The sequence below is a fragment of the Rhinopithecus roxellana genome, chromosome 14 (genome assembly GCF_007565055.1).
Source record: "Rhinopithecus roxellana isolate Shanxi Qingling chromosome 14, ASM756505v1, whole genome shotgun sequence".
NCBI lineage: Eukaryota > Metazoa > Chordata > Mammalia > Primates > Cercopithecidae > Rhinopithecus > Rhinopithecus roxellana.
In genome coordinates, this window is record NC_044562.1 from 31,455,656 (window position 1) to 31,478,651 (window position 22,996).

At 45.5% G+C, this 22,996-nt stretch overlaps 1 long non-coding RNA gene across 1 annotated transcript in view; it reads left to right on the forward strand.

The window, feature by feature from the left end:
• Positions 1–2,636: 2,636 nt before the first annotated feature.
• LOC115893194 overlaps positions 2,637–22,996 on the forward strand; it is a 49,058-nt gene continuing 28,698 nt past the window's right edge. Inside the window, exons 1-2 of the long non-coding RNA XR_004053142.1 lie at positions 2,637–3,289; positions 20,462–20,548. This is a non-coding gene — a long non-coding RNA (uncharacterized LOC115893194). The remainder of the gene's footprint in view (positions 3,290–20,461; positions 20,549–22,996) is intronic.

Here is a 22,996-nt window from a genome sequence, read left to right on the forward strand (position 1 = left end):
TTTTCTTTCTCGAAGACCTCTCTCCTGGAGTCCTTCATTGTCTTCTTCCAACCTGGACAGGTGACTCTTAGGAAAGGGGCCAGTTCCTCTTTCCTAAGTTGCTTTGACTATGTTTTCAGAGAAATTTTAGAATCTGCTTATCAATTTCTATAAAACATCCAGCTGGGATTTGGATTTGGATTATGTCGAATCCACGGATCAATTTAGAGAAAATTGATACTATAGTATTGAGTCTTCTGGTCCATGGGCAAGATATCTTTCTCCATTTAAGTCTTCTTTAATTTTTTTGCAAAGGATGTTTTATAGCTCCTGGTACATAAATCTTGTACTTATTTTGCTAAATTTGTCCCTAAGTATTTTATGGGTTTTTTGGATGCTATTACAAATGATATCTTAAAAAGTTTTCATTTTCCAAGTTTTTTTTGGTCACTATAGCATATAGAAATGTAGTTGCAGTATGTATATTGACCTTGTAACTTGGGACCTAAGTAAATTCATTTATTAGTTCTAGCAGCTTTTTTTTTTTTTTTTTTTTTTTTTTTTTTTTTTAAAGATTGCTTTGGATTTTAACTGTAAGCAATCATTTCAGCATTTAAATCTTCTTTTTAGCTTTAGAATTCATGATGTGTGCCTTGGTGGTGTTTTTCTTCATTCATTGTGCTGGGCACCTGGTAAATTTTCTTAACCTGGAAGTTTAGGTTATGTAAATTTATCTGGTATTAGTTCTTTGACAGTTTTCCACCCTTCGTTTTCCTTATTCTTTAATTTTCTTTTAAAGAATTTTTTTGTTTTTATTTTTGAGATAGGATCTTACTGTATCACCCATGCTGGAATGCAGTGGCCCAATCTCAGTTCACTGCAGCCTTGACCTCCCAGGCTCAGGGAATCCTCCCACCTCAGCCTATTAAGTAGCTGGGACTACAGGTGTGTGCCACCATGCCTGCCTGGCTAATTTTAAATTTTTTAAATAGAGTCGGGGTCTCCCTATGTCACCCAGGCTGGTCTCCAACTCCTGGGCCCAAGTAGTCCCCTCGCCTTGTCTTCCAAAGTGCTAGGATTAATGCACCCTGCCTATTTAAAAAAAAAAATTAAAAAATCCTCCTGCCTCAGCCTCCTGAGTAGCTGGGGCTACAGGCATGCAACACCACCTTTGGTTAATTAAAAAAAAATTTGTAGAGACAGAATCTTACTATGTTGCCCAGGCTCGTCTTGAACTCCTGGGCTCAAGCAATCCTCCTTCCTTGGCCTCCCAAAGTTCTGGAATTTCAGGCATGAACCACCAAACTTGACCTATTATAAAAAAAATTTTAGGGTCTTGGTGCAGTGGCTCATGCCTGTAATTACTGCCCTTTGGGAATCCAGGGTGGGAGGATCATTTGAGTCAAGGAGTTCAAGGCCAGCCTGGGCAACCTGGGCAACAGAATGAGACCTTGTTGGCTCAAAAAAAAAAAAAAAAAAAAAAAAAAAAAAAAAAAAAAAAAAAAATCCTCCTGCCTTAGCCCCCAAGTACTTGGGAGTACAGGGACACAACATCACCTCTGGCTAATGTTTAAACTTTTTTTTGTAGAGATGGAGTCTCACTACATTGCCCAGCCTGGTCTCAAATCACTGGCCTCAATTGATTCTCCCACCTCTACCTCTCAAAGTGTTGGGATTATGTTGGGATTATAGCTGTGAGTCACTGTGCATGGCAAAAAATATACTTATTTTAAAGTCAAATCCAAATTTCTGTATTATCTTTAGCTCCTCAGGTGTGAATTCTCCCATTTGCTGTTGACTGACTGTTGATTGCGATAATTGTCAGCTCTTTGTAACATTTTATTGTGAATTCATCTTTTGAAGGCATTTTTTTTTTTTTCATGGGAGTCTTGCATGTGCCCTGGATTATGAAGAAGTCTATACAGGGTGGCTTTATGGCTGCACCTGCTGGGCCCTTACTGGGTTACATGGCTCAGACCATTTTTTGTTATTGATATTTCTTGGCCCTGAGTTTCCATACCATTGCAAATGGCAGATTTGGGTCCTCCTCACTTGATACTAGGGCTTGGGATTCTGAAATGTTCCTCAGTTGGCCCCTTTCCTCTCACGACCTAGGAAGGCAGCTCACTTGGGGGTTGTGTCTCAGGCTGCAAAGTGCTTTTCTATCCCCATTCAAGGGCATGGCAGCTCTTTCTTGGTCCTGACATTTTATAGGCGATCAAGTTATAGTTCCTGCTATATATGGGGCCTCTAGGGTCACTGGTATTATCATTCCCATCCTTAAGGCACGTGATCAATTTTAGTATCTTTCTGGGTTCCTCTGGCTTTAATCCTACCCCCTGATAAGCCCATATATTTTTAAACTCCCTCTTCATTTCTGGCCCTTGGAGATTTTTTCTGTCTCCCTTTGCCTGCTTTTGATCTCAGATATTTATTTTTTAAAATTAATTAATTAATTCATTTATTTTTGAGACAGAGTCTTGTTCTATTGCCCAGGCTGGAGTGCAGTGGCATGATCTCAGCTCACTGCAACCTCTGCCTCACGGGTTCAAGCAATTCTCCTGCCTCAGCCTCCTGAGTAGCTGGGATTACAGGCACCCACCACCACGTCCAGCTAATTTTTGTATTTTTAGTAGAGACAGGGTTTTGCCATGTTGGCCAGGCTGGTCTCAAACTCCTGACCTCAGGTGATCTGCCCGCCTCAGCCTCCCAAAGTGTTGGAATCACAGGCGTGAGCCACCACACCCAGCCTAGTTTTAAAAATTAGAAAGAATGTTATTCAGGATGCCTATGGAGGGCATCCTTGTGTTGCTGTGTTGCTACTATGCCTCCTCAGTCCATTATCATAACCAGAAATCAGTACGAATTCAGATAGCACATCAAACAAAAAACAAAGTTCCTTTTCTTGTATTTTATTTCCCTTTCTTATGTTAAACTTTCTCCCAGGAAATGTTATGTACCCCAGGAGGATACATTGACGGGATTTCTAGGTAACCCACAGTGTGTACGTGCATGTTGCTTATGCATGGGTGCATACGTATATCCGTTTTGGGGATGAATGATCCAGTGTTATTCCAGAACTATCACCCCCTTCTTTTAGCCAGGCTTGCATCAGGGGGATGGAACAAGTAAGATCTAGAACATAAATGGGGAGTGGCCTCTGAAGAAATCTAGTCACTTCCGACATGGGAAGGAATTGTGTTGCCCAACTGAAACCTAAGAGGCCACATCCGTACCTCTCCCTTGGTTCCCATACTGTAAACAACATGGCTGTCTTCCTGAAAGACCTGGCTTTGCTCCAGCTTTAAAGGTATTGGGGGTGTGGGGAGACTAGGCAGTTACAGGTCTCAGGGCTGTGCAGTGCAGGGTTCCCCACTTGGTCAGCATCCTTGAGCATTCCTCTGAGTGGGACCCTGGCAAGACTCAGCATGTACTGTCTTTGTGCACATTCCCACATGTTCCGAAGTGAGAATCCGCTAGTTGTCTGATTATGTAACAAATGCTTGTTTGCATCTAACTCTGTGTTAGGTCTTAAAGTAATGGGTGGCGCGGTGGCTCACACCTGGAATCCCAGCACTTTGGGAGCTGAGGTGGGTGGATCATCTGAGGTCAGGAATTCAAGACCAGCCTGGTCAACATGGTGAAACCTGGTCTCTACTGAAAATACAAAAATTACCTTGGCGTGGTGGTGGGCGCCTGTAATCCCAGCTACTCGGGAGGCTGAGAAAGGAGAATCGCATGAACCCAGGAGGAAGAGGTTGCAGTGAGCCAAGATTGTGCCATTGCACTTCAGCCTGGGTGACAGAGCAAGACTCTATTACAAACAAACAAACAAACAAACAAACAAACAAACAAACAAACAAAGTAATGTACCAAAAAGAAGTAAAATCTAAGGGGACAAAGGAAATGTGTGAATGGAGGATATGTGAGGAGTTTATGAAACTTCCTGTAGGGTCACTGGAACAAAGAGATCTATTTGGGGGTCCTAGTGTACCACCAGCCAAACCTGAAGATTTGGAAAAATGTTTCTAATTAAATAAAACAGAGCGAAAAGACAGACTTAGTTGCTGTGCTGCTGTGTTACTTGAATTTTCACTTAAATTTTCAGAACCTTGGTTTCCGCTCCCATAAAATGAAGTTTGATTAGGCAAGCTTCCTTCCAGTTCTAAGAATGGGGGATGCTCTAAATCTAAGAGTGTACTGCGACAGACAAACAGCACTATAGCTCTAGTGAACTTGACATGAAACGTCTATCTTTGCCCAGATCATGATTATCTGCAATTAGGTGTCCTGTGAAGGCCAGTTCTTAGTATGTGTTTTCCAGGTAGCTGCTGACCAAGTCTAACCTGAGGAGTTCCTAGGAGGCCTCTCTCTGTCCCCTTTTCTTTCTCCTCTCTTCCACCTCCCCATCCAATATTTCCCTCCCTGGTCTGTCAGCCATTCTTTTATTTGGCCTAGGCAGGCCTCTTAGAAAAAGAGCAAGTGTCCCTGGGTTGGGGGAATTCTTTCAGTCATTAAGCCAGGGATGAGAATGGAGTTTTGAAAGCGTTCTCCAGCATAGGATCCTCTATTCTAAGCCTTCAAGGTCATGAGCAAACTGGCACACTCCAGTCCAACGTGTTAAGCTCAGCCTCTCACTAACAGGTAGGTCCGTGCTCACTGATATGACCGCACTTTGGATTTAGGAACAGCCTCTTAGATGCTAACGTTAATCTGTTGGAAGATTTTGCAAGGAGAGAGAGAGGAGCAATCTGGGATTCCTGAGGGCTTTGTTGCAAAGGAAGAGCAATGAGTTGTTGAAAGGGACCCAGGCCGGGGGCAGCGGCTCACATCTGTAATCCCAGCACTTTGGGAGGCTGAGGCGGGTGGATCACTTGAGGTCAGGAGTTTGAGACCAGCCTGGCCAACATGACAAAACCCTGTCTCTACTAAAAATATAAAAATTAGCCAGGCTTGGTGGCGCACGCCTGTATTCCCAGCTACTGGGGAAGCTGAGGCAGGAGAATCGCTTGAGCCCAAGAGTTGGCGGTTGCAGTGAGCTGAGATCGCGCCACTGCACTCCAGCCTGGGTGACAGAGCGAGACTCTGTCTCAAAAAAAAAAAAAAAAAAAAGCACCCAAAGGTCAGCTGCTTCTGCCCTACTTCCATGGAATTGTCACTTTGATCCCTGAGTTCTGTTTTAGATTCTACAATACAAGGAAAACCCTTATCTAAATCCTTATATGTACAGTGTGTTTCCCATGATACTGTAATTGAAGACTTACTCTGTGCCAGGCACTGAAAAAAACACTTTTATTTTATTTAGTGGTCATCAAGACCTGATGGTGGGAATTATTATTATCCTTATTTTATAGAAGAGGAAAATAAGGGCCAAAGAGATTAAGTCCTTCACTCAAGGTAACAGCAGTGGGTAAGTGGCAAAACTGGAGTTTAAGTCAAGGACTAGCTGCCTTCGGAGTCTGAGCTCTCAACTGCTGTGTGACACATGGAGAGGTGCTGTGGTGGAGAGAGAGCCACGGAGTGAATTTGCGCTAGCCTAGGGCTTAGTCTATCCCGACTCGTGTGATCCTGAGCAAGTCATTTAACTTCTCTGGACCCCTCCCTCCTTGAAGGGATGGTAGCATTGGAAGCTTGTTGTCAAGGTTCAGGGTAACATATGCCAGGCTCTCAGGGTAGACTAGGGTCTCCATAAATGGCAAACATTATATATCATAGCAGAGAAATCTTGGAAAGGCAAGTCCACTGGGAAATCCGGATGTAACTCTAAATCCTCTATGTGATGGCAGTGTTTCCTACATGATGTCATAGCTCCAGGGAACTTGGAGGAGAGTTGAGATATACCTCTTCGCAAGAGATGCTTTGAGATGAAAAGATAAAACTTGGAAAGGTGATCAAGGTATATCCTTATTCCTGTGACATCCATTTTTTTCTCTTCTAGATGGCCCGTCAGCGCACGACCCGCTGTAGGAGTGCCCATCTTATAACAACCCTCCCTTGATCCCACATCACATCAGTTATGGTCCTATTTTTCTGCTCCACTTTGCAGCTAAGGTCTGAGGCCCACTGCTCAAGGGGTGCTTCAAGTCCGTGAGGGGAGATTAGCAACACTGAGCAGAGTCTCAGTTTGAACCTAAACTGGGCTCACTCTGGAATTCATGTAAGTCAGTGCAAGCAACGTCCCTGAAAGAAATGAAGAGTTGAGAGCTCTTAGGGAGGAGCTCATTTCTGGGGGTCAGGAGGAAAGCACACAGGCCTGCTGAAGGCAATGCCTCAGGTTCGGGGCTTAGAGAGACCTTGAGGGTTACAGGAGTTGAGCGCTGAGGCCAAGACCAGCCCAGGTCCAGGGCTTCTCACCTGAGTAGTAGGGAGATGGGGCTGGGAGGGAAAGTGAAAAAAAACGGGGAGATTTTGGCAGTGCCAGCAACACACTCAGGGAAACCTGGCCCTTTTCCCCTGCAGGTGGCCGGGCTGGAATTGGTAGAGGGTGGAGGCCAACTTGGCAAATGGGTGCAGGCAGCCTCATGGATGCATGTGGGGGGAAGGACCTGGGGAGGCTACCTGAGGTGCTGAGTCACAGGTTGGCTCACGGGGTACACAGGTACAGAGTGTGAACACAGAAAGAGCCAAAAAAAAAAAAAAAAAAAGGTAAAAAAAGAAAAAAAGCACTCATATTTCCACCACTCAAAGTCAACCCAGTGCACATTTTGGTTTATTGCCTTCTAGCATTAAAAATCCATAAAGAGTTTATTTTTCAGAGCAGTTTTAGATTTACAGCAAAATTGAACAGAAAATCTTCTAGTATTTTTTCTTCACTTTACTTTTTTTTTTTTGAGTCAGAGTTTCGCTCTTCTTGCCCAGGCTGGAGTACAATGGTGCGATCTTGGCACACTGCAACCTCTGCCTTCCGGGTTCAAGCAATTCTCCTGCCTCAGCCTCCTGGTGTAGCTGGGATTATAGGCACCTGCCACCATGCCTGGCTGATTTTTGTATTTTTAGTAGAGATGGGATTTCACCATGCTGGCCAGGCTGGTCTCGAATCCTGACCTCAGGTGATATACCCGCCTCGGCCTCCCAAAGTACTGAGATTAAAGGCGTGAGCCAGTGCGCTCAGTCACATTTTTTCATTGTGGTATTTCTTTTTGAATGTTTCAATGTCATATGTGATCGTATCACCACAATGTCTTGTCAGTATGGCTTAGGTTCATACTATGTTTGTTGAATAATTTAATGCAGTTTTCACGTTATTATGTTTTAATCTTTTTTTCATTTTTAAAAATCAGCCTACATAGTGCTTTGATTTCATGTTATTATCATATTTAACATTTCCTTGCCTGTTATATTCCTCCCACTTAGTGATTTTCTCTGCCTTTCTCCTGGCCTTTTGTTATTTCGGTCACTTTCTTCTCTAGCTTGCCATCCCAAGGTTGTGCATAGTCTTGCTTTCTCTCTCCCAGCTAGAGGCCTCCCGTCGACCTAAGAAACTAAAGGCTGCTGGGCCGGAGGTTCCTCAGCAATTTGACGCCTCACCAGCATCCACACTTACTCTCCTCTCCTGCCTGTCCCTTACGTGGTGTCCCGGGAGGAGGTGGCCTCTGCTCCTTCTGTTTGGTTGAATCCCCCTGCAGTGCCTGATCCACCCACCTCCTCGGCAATGTTGAACCAGCTCTGGCTTCCTGCCCCCTCTTAACCCACTGTTGTGTCAACCTCTCCCAGTCTTCAGTTCCTCCCCTAGGTCTCTGCATATGGGATTTCCGGACAACACTTCCTCTCTGTAGCATTTGACCCTATTCGTATCCTTTCTTCATTTACGAAAAAGAAATGGAGCAATGTCTGTGTGTCAGGCCTCCTGCAGTACCTGAGGAACAGCAGGAGCAAAATGTTCACAAACCTGCCCTACAAAAGCCTAAATCCACACCTCTTGCCTGATTTTTTTTTTTTTTTTTTTTGAGACAGAGTCTTGCTCTGTTGCCCAGGCTGGAGTACCGGGTGTGATCTTGGCTCACTGCAAGCTCTGCCTCCCAGATTCACGCCATTCTCCTGCCTCAGCCTCCTGAGTAGCTGAGACTACAGGCGCCCGCCACCACGCCCAGCTAATTTTTTGTAGTTTTAGTAGAGATGGGGGTTTCACCACCTTAGTCAGGATGGTCTTGATCTCCTGACCTCGTGATCCACCTGCCTCAGCCTCCCAAAGTGCTTGGGATTACAGGCATGAGCCACCACGCCTGGCCTTCTCTTGCCTGATTTTTTAAAAAAACACAAATCCCCAGATTCACAGTATGAAAAGGAGAAAATTTACTGTATAAAAGATTATCTTGGGGGTCAGGGGTTGTGGCTCACACTTGTAATCCCAGTGTTTTGAGACGCCGAGGTGGGTGGATCATTTATAGCCAGAAGTTTGAGACCAGCCTGGGCAACATAGTGAGACCCCTGTCTCTATAAGAAATTAACACAATTAAAAAACATTAAAAAATGAGAAGATTTAGAAAAACTAAAGAAGACCATAAGAGTCTATTTCCTCACTTACAGATAACCACTGTCAACTCGTGGTATATCCTGCCGTACCTTGGTCTATGCATATAACACTTTAAAAAACAAAACAAAAATGTGGTATTTTGTAGCCTTATTTGTTTTTTCTCTCAGTACAATCTGTTTTGCCATAACACCATACAGCATTCCTAGGAAATTTCGTTATACCAAAAGTGTCTTAAGGGGAGAAGAAGGGTTGTAATCCAGAGAGCTCAAATTCACAATAACAGTTATAGCTTTCTAGAAACGTATATAATGATAATTTTTGAAGATAGTTAAGTCTATGGCTATAAGCCCTAAATATCACCAAGCAAATTCAGAGTTGATGAAGTCCACCTTTTACTCAAAAGACGAGTTTTCTCTTATTATCCCTGATGTGTAGAGTCTCCTGTCATTTTATAAACTGTCACCTTCAAGTTCTCCCTAAGATGCAACCCTAAGTCATTACTTTCTCAAGTCTTCTGAGATTCCAAGAGGGACCAGCACCAGGAGCAGGAAGGTGGTGCCTTTCTCAGGCTCGCTCTTTCTAGGGCCACTGATTTCTCACCTCTATTTCATTTGGCAGGTCTGTGTCACTCTTCTTTCTAGGCCCACCACCTTTCCCTGCCTTTTTCTGCCTGTAGATGCTCCCTGAGTTTACATCACCCCAGATCAACTGACAAGTCCAAGTAGCATCGTGGTTGGCCACTTCCAGGAAAGCAACTGTGGTTGGCTCAGCTATGGCCAGGGAGGCGCCTCCAGGAGAGTGCAGGAAAGGGTGGAAGAAGGAAGACCAGTTAGGAGGTTATTTCAGTCGTTCCAAGAGAGGTGATGGTGGCTTGGATGAAGGTGATAGGAGAGGAGATGGTGAAAGGTGGTCGGATTTCCACTCCCATCAGGAGTGCAGCAGAGCGTTATTTTCTCACATGTCGTGCTTCCCCTTGCTTCAAGTTCTATTTCTCAGGCCTCCTCTTCTTATCCAGAGTCTTTGGCTTCTTTTCAGTCCCCTTTGAAAGCCCCTTTTCCTCTTTTAGTCCCTCAAATGCTGGCATTCTCCAAGATTCTGTTCTCTCCCATTTTCTGTCCTTTCTCTGTTTCCTAGTTTCCTTGTGTGATGTCATCTCCTCCTGTGGCTTTAATGTGCCATCTCTGGGAGAATGATCTCTGAAAAAGTGTGTGGAGGTTCTGAAAAATGTTTTTCCTGGGCTCCCAAAGCTAAGTGTCCCAATGCACAGTGACGCATCTACTTGTACCCTCACCACAAGACCAGAATTGAAGCCAACATCTTCCCCCCAAACCTGTCCCTTTAAGCCATTTGTCCAAGCTATGGGCTGAAGAATCCTGTTTGAATCCTTCTATTTTTCTCACTGCCCCATCCTCCTTCCAGTTGCTAGCCAAGTCCTGTTGGACTTGCCTTAAAGATCTCTTGAACTCACCCCCATCTCCACCCCCATTGTTGTTCCAGGTCTTCACTACCTCTGCTCTAGCCTCCTAACTGGACTCCTGCCTTGAGCCTTTACCCCTTTCTATGTATTCACACACAAGCTCAGGGGAGTGATGGGATTGTATTATGCATTTGCTGAAAGCTCTTCTAGGGCTCCTGTTGCCTGTGAGATAAAGTGCAAACGTTTTAGCTCAGCACTCAAAGCCCTTTGTGGTTTGGTCTTGCCTTCTGGGCCAGGTGCATGTCTTATCTATTTCATCCCACATCTGGAATGGCCTTTGCTCTGGTCATTCTAGATTCCTTAGTTTTCCCCTGATGCCTCATGTCGTCTGCCTTTGACTGGATTTCTTTTGTTGTAAGGGACAGAAACCTGCTTTGAAAAGGCTGAAGCCAAGAGGGAATTTAGCAGAAGGATCAAAGGGTATCTGATGGGCCCCAGGGTCCTGAGATTCCATGATTTTCTCAGGCTCATTCTCTTTGGAGCCACTGATTCTTCACCTCTACTTCATTTAGCGGATCTGTGTCACTCCTCTTTCTAAGCACACTTACCTTCCCCTGCCTTTTTCTGCCCACGGACACTCCCTGAGTTTACATCACCCCAGATCAACTGAAAAGTCCAGGTGGCATTACAGTCTCACATTTCCAGGAAAGCAATTGTGATTGGCCCAGCTATTAGCTATGGCTAGGGAGGCAGCCTCATGGAGAACAAACACAGCTTGGAGAAAGAAGGCTTGGAGGGACAGCCCCAGAAAAATTCCCAAACTCTCCATGTGAATCTTTACGTATACTATTTCTTGTCATTGGATACCCTTCCCTGTGTCTTCATCTGGCTAAGTTTTTTTTTTTTTTTTATTTAATTGAGACAGAGTTTGACTCTATTGCCCAGGATAGAGTGCAGTGGCATCATCTCAGCTGACTGCAACCTCTGCTTCCTGGGTTCAAGCGATTCTCTTGCATCAGTCACCCAAGTAGCTGGGACTACAGGTGTGCACCACCACGTCTGGCTAATTTTTGTATTTTTAGTAGAGACTGGGTTTCACCATGTTGGCCAGGCTAATCTCAAACTCCTGATCTCAAGTGATCCACCTGCCTTGGCTTCCCAAAGTACTGGGATTACAGGGGTGAGCCACTGCACTCGGCCCATCTGGCTAAATCCTATTCATTCCTTAAGAGTTAGACCTTCCCAGAAGCCTCCTCTGGCTGAGTTAGGAGACCCCTCCATGTGTTCCTGTAAATCCATAGCAAACCTTGATTCGAACACATCATATTTGGGTCATATCCGTTGATTTCTTCTCTGTCTCTCAGTAGACCATGAGATCCTTGGGGGTAGGCTCAGAACCTGTTTATCTCCTTTTCTCTAAAGTCACGGGAAGAACAAGGTCTAAAACAAGGACAGATTCAATTTTTTTTTTTTTTTTTTGAGATAGTCTTGCTCTGTTAGCCAGGTTGCAGTGCAGTGGTGCCATATCAGCTCACTGCAACCTCCGCCTCCTGGGTTCAAGTAATTCTCCTGCCTCAGCCTCCTGAGTAGCTGGGATTACAGGCATGTGCCACCACGTCTGGCTAATTTTTGTATTTTTAGTAGAAACAGGGTTTCATCATGTTGATCAGGCTGGTCTCGAACTCCTGACCTTGTGATCCACCCGCCTCAGCCTCCCAAAGTGCTGGGATTACAGGCGTGAGCCACCGTGCCTGGCTGACAGGTTCAATTTTTAAATGAAGGAGCCAAACAGCCTGTTAGTTTTCATCCACCCTGGGCAAGATGCAGGGCATATGATAGAAAAAAAGAGAATACCACAGCTAGCTTGCTTACGGCATTGGCTGCCTGTTCCTCATAACTCATCAGAGTCCCACGAGTATCAACCCTCAGGAAGCTACATAACTTAGGATTCGTTTTCTGCAACACTACAGGGTTATCTGTGGCTTTGTAGATTAAAATTGCCCAATCTGACTTATTAGGTGGTGTAAATAAATGAATGGCTAAAAGTAGAATAAGCCTGGTTTAGAACAGATTTTATTAACTTAATTAATTTTTTATTGAGACAGTCTTGTTCTGAGACCCAGGCTGGAGTGCAGGGGTGTGGTTATGGCTCTCTGCAGCTTCCACCTTCTGGGCTCAAGGGATCCTCCCATCTCAGACTCCTGAGTAGCTGGGATCACAGGTGTGCACCATCATCCCTGGCTAATTTTTACAAATTTTTTGTAGAGATGGGGTCTCCCTATGCTTCCCAGGCTGGTCTTGAACTCCTGGGCTCAAGTGATCCTCCTGCTTCAGCCTTCCGAAGTGCTGGGATTATAGGTGTGAGCCACTATGCCTAGCTAGAACAAATTTAAAAATGTCACAACGTTTGACTGAGTGCCGTGGCTCATGCCTGTAATCCCAGCACTTTGGGAGGCCGAGGCGGGCAGATCACCTGAGGTCAGGAGTTTGAGACCAGCCTGGCCAACATGACGAAACCCCATCTCTACTAAATATACAACAATTAACCTGGTGTGGTGGCAGGCATCTGCAATCCCAGCTACTCGAGAGGTTGAGGCAGGAGAATCGATTGAGCCTGGGAGGTAGAGGTTGCAGTGAACTGAGATTGCGCCAGTACACTCCAGCCTGGGTGACATAGTGAGACTCTGTCTCAAAAAAAAAAAAAAAGTCACTACTTTTATATGACAGGCTAGTTGATGATGGCTATGTGTATTTTGTATTAATACTATAGCTAGGATCTTGTTTGAATTTTATATCAAAATTTCTATTTACAAAATTTAGCCCAAATTATTTTATTTGTGAACTTGAAACAAAATTAAAGATTTAAATAAAGATCAACAGCTAACATTTATTGAGAGCTTACCACGTTCTAGGCCCTGGGCTAAGTGCTTTATGTATGTTTTTCTTTACTAACCTAATCCTTAAAATTACCTTATAAGGCTGGTTCTATAATGAGCCCATTTTATGCAGGAGGAAACTGAAGCACAAAAGTTTAAGTAACTAGAGTTGGGATGTGCATTTAACATTCTGGCCCCAGGGCCCATACCCTTAACCACTCTGCTAGACTGCCTCAAGGCACAGTTTGGTACCTTTCTCCCAATACTTATTCATTAATGGTTGTTATTTCAGTTATGTCTTGTTCACCATACTTTAAAATAGTTTTTCTTTTAACACTTCTTAAATATTTATGTTTTCGGGTAAAAAATGAAACATCTCTCTGTTTGAATACAAGGCATCTTGGCATAAAAGCTCTTGCAAGAAGCTGTCATCATGCCAATGTTAACCACTAAACCAGCTCCAAATGTTTACTTGACTTGCATGATGAAGAGGAAAAAAATGAATAAGTGAAGGAGTAGCTTTAGGACTGTCCTCTGTGTCTCTATTCCTGGGTCTTCTTTTTCTCTGTATCTTTATCTACAGGTACTGGAAGAAAAAGGCCATGGGCATAACCTTATGAGTCTTGCCACCAGTCCCATAAGAATCATTTTCTCAGTGACTTGAGAGTGGCTTCCTGGTAGTGAGGAGGGTAATGAATGGGGAATCTGGAGACCAGTGTCCAGTGCTGCTTCTGTCACTTGTAGTTTGAGATCTCTTGCAAGTGTCCACCTGCTCTGAGCCTCCAGTCATTCACCTGTCAAAAGGGGAGGTCAGTTCAGAAGTGGATCTTCAAGATTCCTTCCACCCAGACAGGGTAGATTTAGGTAAAGCAGTTCAAGGCCACCACTCACACAAGTGATGAGTGGAGAGTGGAGAGTATGATATAAATAACACACTTCTGTGTGTATGTCCTAAACTGAATGAGCAGAATCTTCCCATAAACAGAGGGTTTCTGGGCACCCCTGACTGTAGTTCCTGGGAACTACTATGACATCGAGACCCCTGAGCCTTGCAGAAGATCCCTGGCAGCCCTGCTTATGCATTTTTGGCAGTTGGGTTGGACTGTTGGCCAAGCATGGAATTAGGCATGGGGAAGCGAGGTATTCCAAGTGCCATAGCTAGCTGTGCAGTCCAGCAGAGCAAATCCCTTAGCATGTTGCTTGACTTCTAAGAAAGTCCTCTAGAAATGCCAGCTGGGATCATGACTGTAGCAGAATAGACAAAAAAACACTGGACAGACCACCTCGTGGGAACCAGGACTTTAGCCCTGTCTCTGGGTCTGCCTGGCACAGAGCCAGTGTTGATGGGAAGCTGGCTCTTCTGTTTATGAGCAGGGAACATGTCTGACATCAGACCTAGCAAGTCCCTGTTGAGAAATCAGTGGTGTGTTTGTCTTCTCCCGGAAGGTGCTCCTTTGTTCACGTTTCTGAAGCTGTCCTTAGCGGAGGGCCCTTGAGTTGGGGCCATGATTTCTGCTCCTCCCTTTTTTCCCTCTGGACTCCCATAGTTGCTCCACCTTGGGCAGATAGAGTGACCACAAGAGGCTCCAATACAAGACCATCTTCTTTTTGGCTAGGCCAAAATCATGGCCGAGTGCCAAGACCAGCTCGGTCAGGAAGACCCTAACCCAGTGGCGCCAGAGGAATTAAAGACACACACACAGAAATATAGAGATGTGAAGTGGGAAATCAGGGGTCTCACAGCCTTCAGAGCTGAGAGCCCCAAACAGAGATGCACCCAGGTATTTATTAACAGCAAGTCAGTCATTAGCATTGTTTCTATAGATATTAGATTAATTAAAAGTATCCCTTATGGGAAACGAAGGGATGGGCCAAAATAAAGGGGTGGGTCTGGCTAGTTATCTGCAGCAGGAACATGCCCTTAAGCCACAGATCGCTCATGCAATTGTTTGTGGTTTAAGAACTCCTTTAAGTGGTTTTCCGTCCTGTGTGGGCCAGGTGTTCCTTGCCTTCATTCTGGTAAACCCACAACCTTCCAGCGTGGGCATTATGGTCATCATGAACATGTCACAGTGCTGCAGAGATTTTGTTTATGGCCAGTTTTGGGGCCAGTTTATGGCCAGATTTTGGCGGGCCTGTTCCCAACAGCCGGGTGCGGTGGGTCACATCTGTAATCCCAGCACTTTGGGAGGCCAAAGAGGGCAGATCATCTGAGATCAGGAGTTCGAGACCAACCTGACCAACATGGTGCAACCCTGTCTCTACTGAAAATACAAAAATTAGCTAGGCCTGGTGGCAGGCACCTGTAATCCCAGCTACTTGTGAGGCTGAGGAAGGAGAATTACTTGAACCTGGGAGGTGGAGGAGCAGTGAGCTGAGATCACACCGCTGCACTCCAACCTGGGCAAGAGCGAGACTGCCTCAAAAAAAAAAAAAAAAAAAAAAAAAAAATCACCCTCAGAAGCAATTCTAATTCCAAGAGGGCATTTCTCCTCTGTAGTTTGAGAGCTCTGCTGCTATTACTTCTGGGTTGGTGGGTTTTAAACTTGAGTCATGACCAGAGTCATTGGGGCTCCAGATTCTCAGGATCTACCCTCAGCCGTACAGATTTGGTAGAACTGGAACCATCACTCTTAACTTGAAGCTTGGGTGGTGAATTGGATATCATCTATGTTTTCCTCCAGATACACTCTCTCCCTTTCTTTACTGTGTTCTATGCCCTGGGATGCTACTACATGGGCTATCTCAGGGCAGTCCCTTGTCCTCTGGTTTCTGAGCTGAACCAATGGGAATCCTGGTGATACGGGAGTGGGGCAGGGAAGTGCTGGGTAGAGAAGGGTGGGGTCCCTGGTGAAGGATCCACTCTGGGCCTGTGTCCATGGACCTAAATGAGGAGAGTCATTCCTGTTGCATTTTCCAAGCCCACTCTGGCCCCCTACGCCCCCCTTCTTGTGCCCATATAAACCCGAGAGACCTTAGCAGGTACACACACAAGTAGCTAGACGTCAAGAGGAGCAGAACAACACACCAACAGACACCAGCAGACACCAGCAGGCCATTGAGGGTGGGACAACATGGAAATCGGTTGGGGGTGGTAGGAGGAAAGGCTGGCTGCTGGGCAGCCTGACTCCAGGGGAAGACCACCTTCCCACTCCATCCTCCTTCTGGCTTCCCATCCACCTCGCTGAGAGCTACCTCCACCACTCAATAAAACCTTGCACCCATCCTCCAAGCCCATGTGTGATCTGATTTTTCTGGTACACTAGGGCAAGAACTTGGGGTACAGAAAGCCCTCTGTCCTTGTGATAAGGCAGAGGATCTAATTGAGCTGATTAACACAAGCCACCTGCAGATGGCAGAACTGAAAGAGCACAGTGTAACACAAGCCCACTGAGGTTTCAGGAGCTGTAAACACTCAACCATAGGCGCTGTTGTGGGGTCGGAGCCCAAAAATGCTCCCCACGACCTGCCCACCTGCATGCTCCCCCTCGAGGTTTGAGCGGTGCAGCACTGAAGAAGTGAGACACACCCCTGTCACATGCCTTGTGAGGGGGATAAGGGAACTCCTCCTGTTTCACTGGTAAGAGATTGGGTTGAGCTCAACCCAAGGGGACCCAAGTGGGAGATGGGACTGAGTTCAGCCAATGGGAACCCTGGTAAGAGAGGCTTCAGGAACCCTAAACAGGAGCAGTGTCAAGTCGGGGCATTTCTTTGCTCAGCCCTGTCCCTGCTGATTGCTGGGGCTGGCACCTGTCAGGTAGTCCACATCATACTGCTGTCTCTTGGACTCCTGTCATAGTTCCTCACCTTGTTGCTTCAGGCCTAGGGATAGTGACTGCTCCCTACTGTCATGGTCCTTAGGGTACTGAATTTCACATTACTTTCCCCAAATCCTCCACACACTGTTGTTCAAGGTCCCTTTATTCAACTCTTACTGAAGTTGATAAAACTCTCTCTCCTTGCCTAGCTCAAGTGCACTGTCTAGTTTCTGCCAGGAAACGGGATTATCCATAAATCCATATTTTAAGCAAGAAGCCTATTATATTATATTATATTATATTATATTATATTATATTATATTTTATTTTATTTTGAGAAAGGGTCTTGCTCTGTTGTCCCAGTTGGAGTGCAGTTGCATGATCACAGCTCACTGCAGCTGAAAGAGATCAAATGAAAAAAACTAAAAGGCAGAAATGAAGTCCACAGGCAAGCAGCCTGGGCGGCGCCCTGACAGCCCGGGCGGCGCCCTCAGCCTAGTTAAAGATCGACCCCGGACCTAACCGATTAGGTTGATTAGGTTATCTATAGACTCCGGACATTGTAAGGACAAACGTTGTGAAAGTCTCTGTCCTGCTCTAATTACCGGTGTCTGCCACATATCTTAGTCCTGGACCCAGTACAAACACAATCCCCTATTTTGTCCCAACTTCCTGAGCCCAACACAAACACATCCCCCCACACATCTCAGAAACACCACCTAGAGAGCCCCTGATAAGATCACAACCGTTTGTAGTTTTACTAAATGTGCGGGAACAAATGGAAAACTGTTAATTGTATTAACCAATTACCAGTTGTAATGCTGCAACCAAAAGAATTCCTTTGTACCTCTGTAACCTTACATATCCTGTATGCATCGGGCTATAAAAAGCGGCCACATGCATCATTCAGGGCCCTCTTGTATGTTGTAAAACAGAGGGACCAAGTTCGAACTTGCATTAAAGATCCTTGCCGCTTGGCTTTGACTCCGGATTCTGGTGGACTTCTTCGGGGAATAAAGGGTCTGGGCATAACACAGCCTCCACCTCCTGGGCTTAAATGATCCTCCCATCTCAGCCTCCTGAGTAGCTAGGACTACACATGTACACCACCATGTCTGGCTAATTTTAAACATGTTTTGTAGAGATGGGGTCTCACTGATGCTCAGGGTGTTCTCGAACTCCTGAGCTCAAGCAGTCCTCCTCCTGCCTTGGCCTTCCAAAGTGCAGGAATTACAGGCAGGAACCACCTGGCCAAGAAGCCCATTTTAAGCATGGAGTATTTTAGAAATGCTGTCCCATGGCCATCAGTGGTGCCTAGTTCTTTTTTGGTCAAATATCAACAAGCCTCTTTATTACTTAACTCATTTGGGACTAAGGTGATGTTTTTCAAAAAGCAACTTTACCAGGAAATGAAGTAAAAAAAAGAATATGAATATTGTTCAAGAAAGAATATAAAACATAGAAATGGTCATGTCCACAAAGCCCAGCTTCTTTGCCTATAAGGAGGCCTGTGCAGACCCCTCCAAAATCAGCCTCAGGTCCTTCGTTTTTGGAAAAATACAGCCCCACCAAATAAATGGAAACAATGCAAAACTGTACAAAGCAGTGATGAACCCCATCCTCCGGTTCTCTCCAGCCGTAACTCCTACTGACAGCTTGGTATGTGTTCTCTCAGACATTTTTCTGAACATTTACAAACCCATATATAGATTAGAGTGTTTTTTACACAGGCAGGTAAGCCATTTACTACACATGCTGTTCTACCTTCCTTTTTCTTTTTTGTTGTTGAAATTTTTTTTTTTTTTTTTTTTTGAGACGGAGTCTCACTCTGTCACCCAGGCTGGAGTGCAGTGGCCGGATCTCAGCTCACTGCAAGCTCCACCTCCCGGGTTCATGCCATTCTCCTGCCTCAGCCTCCCGAGTTGCTGGGACTACAGGCGCCTGCCTCCTCGCCCGGCTAATTTTTTGTATTTTTTAGTATAGACGGGGTTTCATCGTGTTAGCCAGGATGGTCTCAATCTCCTGACCTCGTGATCCGCCTGTCTCGGCCTCCCAAAGTGCTGGGATTACAGGCTTGAGCCACCACGCCCGGCCGTTGTTGCAATTTTAAACACTGTATTTGACCAAACAGCAATTCATGAATCATCTGCCTTCCTTTTCCATTCAACATTATTTCTTGAAGATCTTTCCATGTCCATTCACAGAACTACTTCATTATTTTTATATTACATTATATTTAATTTATTTTTTTTTAGACAGAGTCTCCCTCTGTCACCTGGGCTGGAGTGCAGTGACGTGATCTCAGCTCACTGCAACCTCCGCCTCCTGGGCTCAAGCGATTATCGTGTCTCAGCCTCCTGAGTAGCTGGGATTAGAGGCACCTGCCACCATGCCCGGCGAATTTTGTATTTTTAGTAGAGGTGGGGTTTCACCTTGTTGGCCAGGCTGGTCTCAAACTCCTGAGCTCAAATGATCCACCTGCCTCGGTCTCTCAAAGTGCTGGGATTATAGACATGAGCCGCTACGGCCGGCCCTACTTCATTATTTTTAAAGATTGTTTTAAAGAACGGTTTACTGAGATATCTCTAACCTACTATCAGATTCAGTCTGTCCTAAGAATGCCATCCAGTGAATTTTAGTAAATTTACAGAGATGTGCAACCATCACCATAACCCAGGTTTAGGATATTTCCATCACTCCAAAGGGAACCCTGGTGCCTGTTTGTAGTCAATCCCTTTTCCCACCCTCAACTCCAGGCAACTGCTCATATGCTTTCTGTCTGTATAGATTTGTCTTTTCTGGACATTTTATGTAAATGGAATCATACTATATGTGGTCTTCTGATCAGCGGCTTCCACTTTGCACGTTTTACTTTTATTTTATTTATTTATTTTTTGAGACAGAGTCTTGCTCTGTTGCCCAGGCAGGAGTGCAATGGCACGATCTCCTCTCACTGCAACTTCCACCTCTCTGGTTCAGGTGATTTTCCTGCCTCAGTCTCCCGAGTAGCTGGGATTGCAGGAGTGCACCACCACGCCTGGCTAATTTTTGTATTTTTAGTAGAGATGGGGTTTCACCATGTAGGCCAGGCTACTCTCAAACTCCTGACCTCGCGTGATCCACCCACCTCGGCTTCCCAAAGTGCTGGGATTACAGGTGTGAGCCACCGCGCCCGGCCGTACTTTCCACGTTTCAAACATCATTTTCAAACCACTGCATTCACAGTATTCCACAGTGTGGCTGCACCTTCAAAGTGTTTCTAACCATTTTCCCACTGATGAATATTTAGGTTGTTTCTGAGCTTTGACTTTTATTAAAAAATGCTGTGATGAATATCCTGTACACATTTATCCACCTAGATGTGTATTTCTATAGGATAGATTTGTAGTAGTATAATTCTTGGATCAGAGAGAGTGTGCATTAAAGTATATATCACAAAATTGCCTTCTTGAAAGATCGTTCCTCATTCCTCTCCTACTGGCAGTGGATGATAATATCTTCTAATCTGGTGAATTCTGATCCCCAAACTACACAACACAAAAGCTTGCAGTTCACTCCCTGCGGTGGTTCCTTGAAGTGACCCAGGCTGTCCTTTTGTTCTTCTGATCACTGTTTCTTTATTTTTTCCTTCATTTTAATGATTAAAAACACTTTTATTATGAATAGCATACATACCACAGGTTACAGAAAACTAACATTTATAGCTTAAAAAATAATAATATAATGGCTCTTAAGCATCTATCATGTAGGATAGGAGAGAGGGCATTATCAGTGGTCTCTAAAGCCCCCATGTGTTCCTCCCTTTCCCGACCCTTTAATAAATATCACCTGAACCTTTGTGGGAACGATTCCTGTTCTTTAGAGTTTGCACATAAGTTTGTGCAGAGAATTTGTACTGAGTCGGCATAGATAAGATAGAACTGTATTTCCCTAAATTATCTTCCTTTCACATTTCCAGGTCAGTGAGGGGCCCGAAGGAACCTTGTATGTGAGATCTGGAAGGTGGAAGTGGAGCAGCAGCTACATTCTGTTTCAGCTCAGGAAGGTCAGTGCAAGGTACCAGATACCACCATAGAAGTCACTTATCTGCCGGCTTCTGTAGGTGTGGGGCCTGATTTGGCCTGTAGCCCCTCAGGTGTGGGTTTACCTGCCTGGTGCAGGTGCCAGCTTCTCCATAGGCCATTCACATACTGAACTTCGATCAACGCAGGTGTCAGCCTATCCTGGTAGGTTCCAACTCCTCCTCGCTATTCCCCACTTTACATCTATCTTTCCTTCCAGGCTGTCCATCCTACCAGCTTCAGATCCCAGCCAAGAAACAAAGCCAACAGCCTGACACTAATGGTTTAGCCAGCTCCCACAGTTGCCTAGGGTCAAATGCCTGTCACAAATTCCTCCTCCCAGTGGTTTTGCTTCTCTGGTTGGCCCCTGCCTGATACGTGTCCTCTGTAGAGGGGTTAGTTGTGCCTTTCTCTGAATTTTGTGTTGGGCTCTGATTGCGTCTTTATTTATTTATTTATGAGATGGAGTTTCACTCTTGTTGCCCATGCTGGAGTGCAATGGCGTGATCTCGGCTCACTGCAATCTTCGCCTCCCAGGTTCAAGTGATTCTCCTGCCTCAGCCTCCCATGTAGCTGGGATTACAGGTGCCTGCCACCACACCTAGCTAATTTTTGTGTTTTTAGTTAGAGACTGAGTTTCACCAAGTTGGCCAGGTTGGTCTTGAACTCCTGACCTCAGGTGATTCGCTCTCCTCAGCTTCCCAAAGTGCTGGGATTACAGGCGTGACCAACTGTGCCCAGCCATGACTGTGTCTTTAACTGTCCTGCCTGCCAGCCGAGAATAGGAAAACCTAGCCTGAGACTGCTCCCACATCTGTGCCCCTGAGCCTCCGCTGGGGCACCCCTATCAGGATGACAGAGACTCCAGCAACCCCAGCTCAAGGCACAGATGAGTGCAGGTGCAGAAAATGTAGACTGATCTTACCCATGTGAGTGAAATGGTCTGAAAAGGTCATATCTACATGTAATTTTCCATCTGTCTGTCAGGTGCTCGCACCGAAAAGCAAAATATCGGTTAAAAAACGAACTGACTAGGAATCTTATTTCAGCTCTACTACTGTCTAGCCATGAGATTTCGGCCAGGTTGCTTTGGTAAAGCTTCAGTTTCCTCATTTACGTATGGAAATGCAGATCTTCAGGCCTCTTTGACTCTGCTATGCATGGTAGTGTGGTTCTCCCTGTGGGTCTGCATGTTGAGTTTGAACAGGACATGCAGACTGGGGTGCTTTTTAGACTGGGGGCTGCCCAATGAACAACGGGAGTCCATCCTGCAGAGACTGGGGATTGTGGTGGAGAGAGACACCATGAACTCAGAGAGATAGATAAAAATAGACAATGGTGTTAAAGTGAGTAGAGGAAGCAAGAATGGCCAGTTCAGACCGAGCAGGCAGATCAGGCAGAAAGGTGCTGGACCCTGAGACCTTGGGACTCAGGCTCAGAAACATTAGAGGGAAGAAAGAAGTCAACAACTCAAAAACAAGCTCCAGATTTGCCTGTCCTAGGGATGGTGTGGTTGGTAAATTATTTGTGCCAAGACTGTTCTTATGAGAGAGAGTCTGAAAGAGAGAGAGAGAGAGAGAGAGACAGACAGAGAGAGACAGACGGAGAGAGATTGGAGATAGAGATGAATAACAGAGTTCACGTAAGCATAATTTAATCTCTGCCTCATTTTCCTAGGCTGAGGGTATCCTTTTATTATCCTTGGAGAACCATGTTTCTTCCAGTCCTTGTTAGAGGAAAGAGCAGAGTCCTGAAACCAGAGGCATAATTTGGCCTCCTCCCTCTGGCAGTCGTCTCGGGGAGCCACCTGGTCCATCAGCCTTGTCCAGGCAGAGCACCATTGGTTCCTCTGGCAAGTCAGGTCCTTGGTAAACACACGTTCCCCTGCATTTCCTGCTACTGAATCAGAAGCTGTTCCGAAGACTCAGCCAGAGCAGTTGAGTCATGCTTGGTCCTGAGTTTAGCAAGTGCCCAGCATAGAATGAGCAGGAAAGAAGGGATTGTTGTGCTGAATGCAGTAGGAAAGGCACTTTTGTGGCTTTTGAGTGGAAGTTCTCTGCCCCCAAGCCTTCCCACTCAGAGGTGTGCTCCTGCCTCCCTGTTTTCTCCTAGATTTAGTTGTTAACCTGAAGGGGGTTGTTTGGGAACTGAGGTCGTTTAGTTCCTCTTGCCTCCTTCCTTCCTTCTCAGGCTGCTCAGACCCAGAGGCCCTCTAGACAAAGACCCTGCAGAGACAAGCCCTAGGAATGCGAGCTCCCCCAGGGCAAGGCACTGTCTGTCTTGATCTCTGCTGTATTCCCACTCTCTGAACAGTCAGCACTCCATGCTGTTGGAGGCATGATTCGAATCTTTTGTTTTCTCCTAATGACGGATTATAAACCATTTCCCCATTCTGCAATCGGGCTGTCCTGTCAAACCTGGAATGATGGGTG